The sequence below is a fragment of the Lactuca sativa genome, chromosome 8 (genome assembly GCF_002870075.4).
Source record: "Lactuca sativa cultivar Salinas chromosome 8, Lsat_Salinas_v11, whole genome shotgun sequence".
In the NCBI taxonomy this organism is placed as follows: Eukaryota; Viridiplantae; Streptophyta; class Magnoliopsida; order Asterales; family Asteraceae; genus Lactuca; species Lactuca sativa.
In genome coordinates, this window is record NC_056630.2 from 87,910,524 (window position 1) to 87,922,006 (window position 11,483).

An 11,483-nucleotide genomic window follows, 5' to 3' on the forward strand; every position below is an offset into this window, starting at 1 on the left:
CTTCTCAAATCGTTTGGATTTAAAGTCAACTGTGTGATTATGTAATAAACATGAAGAAAATTCCATTGTATTGTCACTCATAAAGTGCTATTCGCATCTGCCATAATCTATGCAACATTCGAAGACCAAACACATTGCACTTTGTTATCATTTTATCAAAGACCATGTTGAAGATGGAAACATTGAAGTTCATTTTGTAAAGACCACTGATCATCTTAACGATATTTTTACAAAAGCATTGGATGAAAAGAGTTTTCTACGAATTTTGTCGGGCTTAGGCATGCTAGATGTGAATGCCATTCCAGGTCTGACTTCGTTATAAAGTCTAGTTCTGTCGAAACCTCACTGATCCATTCAGAGGTTACTGTTCATAGTCAACGCTTCGACATGCTTCGATTTCGACATCAGAAAAATCTTCGCTATTTCATAACCACTGTAATATCGATACTTTTTGTTTGTTTTGTCGATTCTTTATTTTTGCTAGTCTAATATCTTTTTCTCTATCTTTGTCTTTTCTTTCAAAAATCTAAAGTTCTAAAAAGATTTTTCAATATTTTCTTGTCTTTTCCGTCAAAAATCAAAAATCTAAATAAGATTTTCTTATTTTTGTTATTTTCATTCAAAAATCCAAAAACCCAAAAATATTTTTCTTTTTTATTTGATTAACATGTTGTGACAATCTATAGCGAAGGCTCACTCGTGGAACATGGCTTACAGTTCTAGGGAAAGTTAAATATTCGATACTTTGTACTAGTTAAGATGTCCCTAGAAGCATGCTGCAACATGTCGACCTAATCCTCCATTACTCAATGTGTCGAAGCCTTAATGGAATTTTCATCCCGAATATTCCTTCCCAATTAGGCTATATTCACATTAGTTCCTGAGCTACCTTACTCTCTGACATGAGTTAAGAGTTTCCTGCTTGGTCCACGAATAGAAGAGTTACTTTCAATTCTCAAACCAATCTTTTCATCAAAATGTTCTCACATGCTCACACACAATGACATACGTATAAGACATCTCTAGTATAAAACAATCAGGATTTAGGCATATCAAAAGTCTATGTTAATGATCCTAATTCATGAGACCGTGAAGAAGGTGGAACCCATTTTTTCGAAACATTCAATGAATTGACGGAGAACTTTTTTTCTAGAATGCAACAAAACATTTGTTTCAGTACCTTCGATATCCAAAATCATATTCTTTCGTTTTGAGTGGTCCGGCTAAAATGTTTAACACCCATGGTATTTTTACCCAACAAGATTTAGAATTTAACTTTGTTTTGGAATATGATTTTTGTCTGGATAACAATTATAATTCTGTGTTACTTGATAAATTCTCCAAAGCATACTTGTCACTAACTAAACTGGTCAAACGTGTAATTTTGTTTACAATTTTTCACACTTATGTTAAGTTGTGAATTGTAATAAAATATTAGCCAACCCACGAAGCTTTTAAAAAGAAGCCCTTTGATACTCCTCTATGAGTATTCGATTGTAATTTATAGGAAACCCCACAAGCTGTTGGACATCTCTCTTGATGGAGAACGAAGCGATCTTTGTCGGGGATCTTACTCCTTTATGTCGATTGTTATTGACATCATAGATCTAATTTTTTTATCTTGATCCCATCACATTCTTTGTCACACATTATCACACATCGAAATCCTTATGGTTCTGAGTATTACCAACTTAGGCTGATGATTTCGAAAAGTCTGGCGTATGACTTCGCTTATCAACAATAAGTGAAAGAGCCTTACCTCCATGCCGAACATTTTGACGGTTCTTATCCTATTGGTACTCTTGAACAGACTGATAGATGTGACGTTCTGATTCCAACGCGGTTTTCAAGGAAAAGTGATCATGATTTTTTTTTAGACATGGCTAACTTTACGGCTATGGATTTGGGTTGCTAGGTAAGACGTGGCTCTGCAATTAATGATCAAACGTCTTAAAATTCAAAATTGGGTATACATATAAAAAGGGTTTTGGGGATTTCATTCCAACTTTAAGCCTTCTGAATATCCCTAAATCACTTTGCTCATCAAACGCTCTATTTTCTTCACGATTTTTCAAACACTAACAATGGCGGCCAAGAACACAAATTTTGATGCATCTCAGATGACTGATGACATTACATCGCAACCTCTCATGAAGATCCAAAGCAGCAATTTCCGAGTTAATCCTAATGCTGATCAATATCTAGCATAGTTACAAATGCTTATTGTTACTCTGAAAAGTTCAATCTTATCTACAACAATGTTAAATTCTTTCTCTATACCCATGTTGTGGTTATCCCTTGTTGATTCAACGACAGTTTATAACAAGGCGGTCAACATGATTACCTCTCAACTAACCAATGAAAAGAACTTCAAACTCACCAAGAAGCTCTTTGCACAAATCCTGAATATCCCTATGCTCGAAACTTTCTATGAGGTTTCAAATGAACAAGTTCTTCAGATGTTCAAGGAGATAGGTTATCAGCCAATTCTTACTAAGATAAGTGATTTCAAGAAGTCCTGCTTACCTTGTATCTGAAACTTTCTGTTTGGAATTTACCTTCGATGCTTGACTGATCAAAGCGTTGGATTAGACAAGGCAAAGCTGGAGATTTATGCCTTGGTTGCAGGTATCTACTATGATCTACCTGTCAGTTATACTACTCAGTTATAGGATGAGTTTGTGAAAAGTATTGCCAACACAAATGTTGTTCACGGGATTTCGTGTGCTCATTATTGGAGTTTGATTCTTCAATTTGCTTATAAAAGGAAGGGAGTATGGTTCCTGATGGTGAACAGACATCTGATTTCTCTTTATATCATTTCCCAAGACTATCGAAGATGATCAGGAGATGTTTCCAACAGTTGTAAGAATTACTGATGGGATGCTTCGAAAGGTTGATCCCATGAATCCAACTTTTTTGGCATAAATGAAAACTATCAATCCTTCAATTGAAACTGGTGTTTTGCTTCCAAAAATCACTGGTGCAACCTAGAAAAAGCAAAAGGAGTCAATGACACCGGCTAAGGGGAGTACTACGAAACCTGAGAAAGTGGAGAAGGTTGTTAAAGCTACTTCAAAGAATGTTGTGACGACTGATCAACCACCAAAGAACGTTCCTAAGTTTGTTATTGACGAATCTTTTGCACATGCGATGGAGGTCATGCCTTCGAAATTTGGGATTTTGAAACGATTTGAAATCTAGTATTTTGAAACGAATCTTTTTCTCCTAATGTTGTTTCCCAGATAATTCGCAAGCCTCAAATTCATCGAAAATACATGGTGTTTAGAGAAATTCCAACCCCTGTCTCTCCTGGGTCTGAAAAGAGAAGGGATGAAGACATGGCTAAGAATATTTCTAGGAAGAAAAAAAGAGTGGTGATTGAAGATGAAGACAAATTTGTCCCTGAATTACCCATTCTTGATAATGATACGATAGTTCCATCACCAACGAGGGATTCTCCTTTCAATTCGAATGTTGAGGAGACTGGAGGTCTTCATGGCCATGTGAAAACAACTATTGTGGACACAACCATTAATCAAGGTGATCACACGAAAGTATCCACTCCAGCGAAGACAACTGTTATACCACCCGAAGCATTGAATGTCGAATCAGTTTTTGAGGAGGTAAGAACTTCAGACATCCCTGTAAACATATCTAATATGGACGCAAATGTCAACATGGGCGAGAGAGTACTGAACAATGAAGCTCAAGGTAATCCTTCGATTGTTATTTCTTTTACTTTCGACGCATCAACAATTTCACTCAACACCTCTTTACTAGCATTTGTTTCTATTGTATCCACCATTTTATCACAAACTATTCATTCTCCAACTTTTGATCAAATTCTTCAATAACCCATTACTTCTCTATTTCCATATCAATCCACTGAAGGCCTGAGAACAGTTAATGATGATGACACCACTAAAGAGGGTGAGTTTACGGGTACATTTGTTGATCTCGAGTTTGATCCAGAAGAGGAAAATATTATGGATCATATGTTATGTTGATGTCTGGGAAGCAGTTTAAGATTATCAACAGGAAACTAAATTTGTTGTAACAACTTCAAGCCGATACAGGGGTTCAAAACTATGTGTTTGGTATGGAAGTCGATGTAATGTTAAAGTCTCAAGAGCTTCGGTTAAGGCATGAATTGGAGCAGCTAGATCAAAATAATGAGAATCGTATCAAGTCTCAATCTTCCACTTTTAATGATGCACTCAAAGATTTGAAAGAAGTTGCACGCGAAAGGCATATTTTGTTTGTGAAGGATGTTAAGATAGTTCGTGAAAATGTGAATTTGAAGATTGAAGAGTTACGTGAGGATATGACGAAAGAGATTGCAACTTTGGATCACAATTATTCTACCCTTCATAATAAGGTTGATATATTTGCTGATGTAGTAACTAAAGTTGTCGAATGGTATAGTTCTATGCTGCCCAAGTTTGATAAGAAAGCTGAGGTTGATGCTCAGAGTTTCGTGAAGGGTGAGAAACTGCTGGTAGATTTGAAAGACTTAGTTTCGAAATTTGGATCTTCTTCATCATCTCTACTCACTCAAGAATTTTTTAATCAAAAGTATCGTTTATTTCAGTCAATTTTTCAAAAGGAATTGGCCCCACTCGTGAAAACTTTCAATCTTATGCCAATGGATGCCTCACCTGTTCACGCATGAGTGCAAGGGAGAGAGGTATTGGTGTTAGTGTTAGGAGAAGTTTGAAGGTTAACATGAGAGGTAGTGGTTCTTCAAAAAGGAGATGAGGATATAAAAGTAGTTGGGAAGGTGATAACTACTTAACTTCACACTCCATTACCAAAAGTTTCTTCTACTGTTACCTCAACAACAACAACAACAACAAGACCAATAACTAAAGGGATTGTGATTGGTTATGGAGCTGGAGGTTTAAATTCATCTTTGAAACCACATCCACCAAAAACATCAGAAGCTGATAAAAGCAAGGGAAAAGGCATAAGCATAGAGCCTACAAAGGAAGAGAAGAAAGCTACAATTGAAGCAGAGATGGAGAAACAAAGACAAATTAAGAGCATTCTTCGCCAAAGAGCAAATGATCCTCCTGGTATGGGAAAAAGGAGATCCTACTAGACATTACTGCTACGAGTATATCGAAGCAACAGTTGTGACAGAAGAAATTTACGATTTTGAAAAGGTACGAAATAAGAGTTTTTCCACTGAGAACATTGATTTTACTCAGTTGGATTTTCCAATTAACAAGATGATGTTCTTATCTTTCTAATATCAAATTGCTGAGAAGATTGACAAAGAAGAATTTAAAAGAATGAAATTTTGGTTTCATGCTGTTTAGGGGAAGAAAAAAGAAGAGATATGGTCTTTGGTCAAAATTGTTCGAATTCTTACTATCTTTAAGGATGTATTGTTTGAAGGAGTATTGCAGAATTATCGGTTTCAAGCTGTTAGAGCAAATACTGTGGCATTCGATTTGTAAGTTGCATACTTTCCCTTGTGAACCTTCATGACTGTTGGATTAGTGTCTAAGTCCATAAGTATTTTGGTATGCATTTGACCCGATCGTGCAGGGTCCTTTTGGGTTGCCTTCACCAAAGCAACTTAATAGGATGAATTATGGAGAGAGAAGATTAATTATGATTTATTAATATATTATGAGAATAATATATTAAAGGAGAAATCATATTGTTGAATTAATATTAGTCAATAATTAATTAAGAATTAATTTTGTGGCTAAAAGAGATTATTTAAACTCAGGGGACTAGAATTATCAAATGTGTGATAGTTGAATATTGGGCTAATGGACGCCATATTAGAGGAGTGGACGAAGTATATGGGGAAACCCATTAGAAATCGTCCAAGGTCTCTAAGGAGGGAGTCCATGGGCTGCATAGGGCCTAAGCAGTCAAATTAGGGTTTCCTTGTTAGATAACCCTAATAGTCTCACTATTTAAAGACCCCTAGGGCACCAAAAACGTGGCTAAGAGTTTCCATAGGGTTTCTAGACGTTTTTGGGTGTCTCTCCTTTTCTCCTTCTTCATCCTCTTGCTCTTGGCGTTTGTGAGCCATTAGAGGTGTGACATTTGTGGCACTAAGCTTTCAAAAGCCAATTACAAGGAGGAATTGAGATCAAGGTATGATCTAAACCCTAATTCATATGTTAATATCGTTATTGTATGCTAGATTAGGGTTCTTGAGCCTTGGATGAATTACATGTACAATAGAGAAACCTAGATCCAAGCATTAGGGTTTGTATGAGCACATAGGATGTTGTTTTGGCATAAACCCATCAGTGGTATCAGAGCCTAGCATGGTTCTTCTATTGTATTTGATGCAAAATTAAGTTTTTAAAGCTAAAAAACGGTGAATTTCGAATCTGACTTGATTCACGTCGTGAACACTGTGTGCTCACCTCGTGAATTCAGTCTGACTGCAGATTTTCGAATCAATCCAAACTCATATCTTGAACAGAGTGTGTTCACCTCGTGAATTCAGTTTGACAACACTATTTCAAAATTTTTGCCTTAATTTTCTTTGGATAATTACCATAAATTGTTTTTTTTTTCAAATTAAAATCAAAATATTATATTATGGTAATTGATATCCTAATCAAATTAAGATAATTATTTGTTTTATTAAATAAAGATTAATTATTTGTAATTTTGATTTGAATTATGTTGTGAAAAATTAAATTATGTCAAATTTAGATAATTCAAATTATTTGATTAATTTAATTATTTGTAATTTGATTAAGATAGTTTTGAAAAGTTTCAAAACTTGCCCTCAAGTTTTGGAATTTAAATTTTTTATTATAAAGTTTAATTTTGAAATATTTAAATTCAAAACCCTGGTGATTTGAAATGTTTCAAAACTTGCCCTAAAGTTTTGGAATTTAATTTTTGATTAAAATGTTTAATTTTAAAATGTTAAATTCTAAAACGCTAATTTTGAAAAGTTCAAATTGCACCCTTATGGTTTTATTAAATTAATTAAGTGTATAATTAAAAGAGAGTTAATAAATCCATAATGATATGGTTTACATTTAATTAAATTAAAAGTGTAATTTGTTAAATTAGACCACACAGTATTTTAAAAGTGTAAAATACACACTTATACTATATATAACATTAAAAGTCTAATATTATATGTGTAGAACTTAAACTGCTAGTCTTACCGTTAGTAGGTCTCATTGACGAAGCCGATCTATTAGGGGGTATAAGGTTAAGGCCTATAAAATGGCCGTTTAATGGGTGTCCACTCTCACCCACCGCTTCCTTGATTGGTGGAGGGTCGTTAGCCGAACGGGTAGGATAGGGCAAACCCTTTCCATTAAAAGTATAATGAAGTATAAATTAACTAAATTGTTTTACAAAAAATTCCCAATCTTAGTTACTTTAGGTAAAAGTGAATTGAAACAATTCCATAAAATTACACTTTGTATCCTTGCTAAGACGTTTGTGGAGCGTGTGTGGTTAACCGGCACACTAAATGGTTCTAAGCAAAGGTAGCAAAGGGTGACTCAATGTTTTTCATAGTTCGGTGGAGCGTGTGTCGTTAACCGGAACATTGAATAGATGACTGTAACATTGGGGGCACCATGTAAGTTTGCATAGTTATTCACACCGTGCTTTGTGATCCTCAGCATCCCAGTCACAAACCAAGGGGCATATCGAGATTTAAACATGCCATTCAAAAATTCAATGAATCTCAAAGGATCTAGGAGTTTTTCAATACATTTAAAACCTAATCTCTTATTCGTTTTTCATGGTGGAAAATTAGTGAATCGTCATTCACTTACCTTCAAATGTTCTGCAATTTGGGTTACGACATCCCTCTCCCAAGTTGTAGAGTATTGTGTTGGGTCCTAGCCTTAATATCTCACTTGGGTGATTTATTAAGGACTCAATCAATCAACTAACTTGATTTTTCTCCCGTTTTATAGATGTCTAAATCTAATCGTGGTCTTCCCGAATCCCATGGAAAAGGTTATCCTACTCAAAGCAAAAGTCTGTTACACAATAAAGGTGAAAGATTGATCCCTGCATTGTGGACTAGCTTGGTTTCACTACCTCCACCTCCCCATGTTGTTCTCCCAAACCTACAAGATCGAATAATTGAAAGGTTCAAAATCACTCAAACCCTGTTGGCAACGAAACATGAAGATGGAAAATCTGTGTGTGCTTACGTCCTAGGGATGAAATCACACATCGATAGGTTGACAATGTTGGGTGCATCTTTTCCAAAGAAGTTAATTGTAGACTGGGTTCTTCAGTCACTCCCTAAATCATATGATAAGTTCATAAGAGAGTATTATATGATGGATCTTGACGCACCCCTCTTTGACTTAACTTAGATGCTTATTGTTGTTGAATCAGAAATGATTTGGCAAAGTACTAGAGCATATTTGTCTGGTAATTCAACCAACCGTGCTTCCGTGGTCGCTCCAGGAGAAGCCACCTATTTCTACTGCCAAGAGAAGGGGCGTTGGATACGAAGCTTCCTAGAGGACCCGAAGAATCTAAGAGATGGGAGAGTCAAGAAGTATGGCTCTACCTTAGGTAAAATCCACAATCTAACTCCATAAATTCCTATTCATTGATTCTTAATACATAATGTGATAAGATTACATTTGAATGTTTTGCAGGATCATAGAAAAAAGAGGAAGCTTGATGGAAGAGCAAGATGAGTCTGATCATGAACAAAGTCTGATCATGAACAAATAGATCACGATCTCATGGATTCGAAGATCAGATTTTGAGCTTAGAAAGTTATGATAGATTGGGAATATTTCATTACATAGTTTTTCAGTCAATTTTGCATTGTAAGGACATGTTTTCCACTGCTTTTATGAATAAAATAAAATTTTGTATTATTCATATATATCCTTGCAATGAAATCGTTGTGAAAAAAATTATGTGTGTATGTTTCTATAAATGGATGTCATTCTTAGTTATGTTATTTATGGTAGTGTCAAAATTTTTTAAGTAAGGCAAGATTCCCATCACCCAAGTTTCAATTGGACAGAAACTTGGAATCATATGATTTGAATCATGTGATGTATGGAACTCTTGGTACTTAGGAACTTAAGACTAATTCCTTGATCACACAAGTATGTGAGTCAAGTGAAGGACTAAAGGACCATAAAACAATGTTGTGCACTAGTCAAGTCCACCACAAATAACAATAAGACTATTCGTCATAATTTACCAAAAAGTCTAGTAAATGTGGTTATACTTACAAGATTAAGTGTAATTTTGAATCATTGAAAAGTTTCAATGAATGGAAAATATGGAAATGTTTCCATATTGGGAGTTAGATATCGAGATTAAATGTGTAGATTATAAGCTTTTATGCAAGAAGGATGTTCAAAGGAATGTACTTTGAATATGAGACTTCATGACTATGGAATTGTCTTGTAACAATCTCAAATAGAGTATTTTGTAATTTCGTTGGCCGAGTCTTGGTGACTTTTGTGTCGTGGCATTACGAAAGGACTGTTGACTAAAATGTTAGAATCTAACATATTCTAGTAGTGGCGAGAATTTTGTATTCTTACACTAATGGATTAGGAATTGTAAAATGAGTGTGATTGAAAACGGTATTCAATTATACTGTTTCATAAAGTAAGGGTCATAGGTAAACATAGTGTGCATGCTAAGAGCATGGGACAGTTGTAGTTATAACTCAAGTAAGAAGTTGATTACCTGAAACAAGAAATGATGAGTATTTAATATGGTGATTAAACAAAATGTTTTATTTATACTCAAGGGTTTGAGACAATATAGGATTAGTATTATTCTTGTGTTTTACTTTGCATATTTTGACTTACCAAATAATAAGATTATTCAAACCCTCCACAGTCGCTCATTCTTTGGAAGTAGGAATGAAAGAAGACTGTCATGAATCCGTCTGTAGATTGTCTAAAATGTTTAGACATAGCACAAGTTCGCTACAGGGTTCATGAGTACTGCTATAAGATTAGAGTATTGGATTAAACCCACGCTCACTTGGATCGCCTCATGAATTTTATCACGAGTGATTGGTGAACGATAATATCTTATATTTTTGAAACCGAGATGTGTGACTTGTATCTTGCGAGTCGGTTGCACATTGATAATACATAAACGCACCAGTAACTTGGTGTTATAAAACGTATTGTTATGTGTGATTCGGTGAGTGAGTGCAAGCGAGCATTGAATCGAAGTTTATCCGTTCCTTTTAACTGAAGTGGGATAAAAGCGATATCTGTGGACCCTCGATGATTTAGTGATGACACCTAAAGTGCTTGGCCAAGCCGGGCCTAAGTTGATGTGTTCAATTGTAGTCTGTTGTCATTCGTAATAAATCGAAAATCGGGAAACAACACATAGACTGAGAGAATGATTTAAATCCATTTCTCACGTCAATACGACATCTAGAAGGGAGGAATATATGATCCCTTATCTAAAGGACACACTATATGATAAGATTAGAGATGATAGTGACTTTTGAAAGCTATGATTGCAGATCAGGATCTGAAGTCATACGCAGAATAGTTATTAGACTTATCCAAGTGGGAGACTATTGGATTAGTGTCTAAGTCCATAACTATTTTGGTATGCATTTGATCTGATGGTGCACGGTCCTTTTGGGTTGCCTTCACCAAAGCAACTTGATAGGATGAATTATGGAGAGAGAGGATTAATTATGATTTATTAATATATTATGAGAATAATATATTAATGGAGAAATCATATTGTTTAATTAATATTAGTCAATAATTAATTAAGAATTAATTTTGTGGCTAAAAGAGATTAATTAAACTTAGGGGACTAGAACTATCAAATGTGTGATAGTTAAATAGTGGGCTAATGAACTCCATATTAGAGGAGTGGATGAATTCTATGGGGAAACCCATTAGAAATCATCCAAGGCCTCTAAGGAGGGAGTCCATGGGCTGCTTCGGGCCTAAGCAGTAAAATTAGGGTTTCCTTGTTAGGTAACCCTAATAGCCTCACTATTTAAAGACCCTTAGGGCACCAAAAACGTGGCTAAGAGTTTCCTTAGGGTTTCTAGACGTTTTTAGGTGTCCCTCCTCTTATCCTTCTTCATCCTCTTGCTCTTGGTGTTTGTGAGCCATTAGAGGTGTGACATTTGTGACACTAAGCTTTCAGAAGCCAATTACAAGGAGGAATTGAGATTGTTATTCCTACATCACAATCAAGGTATGATCTAAACCCTAATTCATAGGTTAATATCATTATTGTATGCTAGATTAGGGTTCTTGAGCCTTGGATGAATTGCATGTACAATAGAGAAACCTAGATCCAAGCATTAGGGTTTGTATGAGCGTATAAGATGTTTTTTTTGGCATAAACCCATCAATGACTTGATTTGTGTTGCTAGAATCTTGAAGGGTACTAATTTTTCGATGCTTCGGCTAACAAGAAAAGAATATTTTTTTGATTGGATTTGCTCACATCAAGTTATTCATAGATAATTACTGTGAAAATCTTTA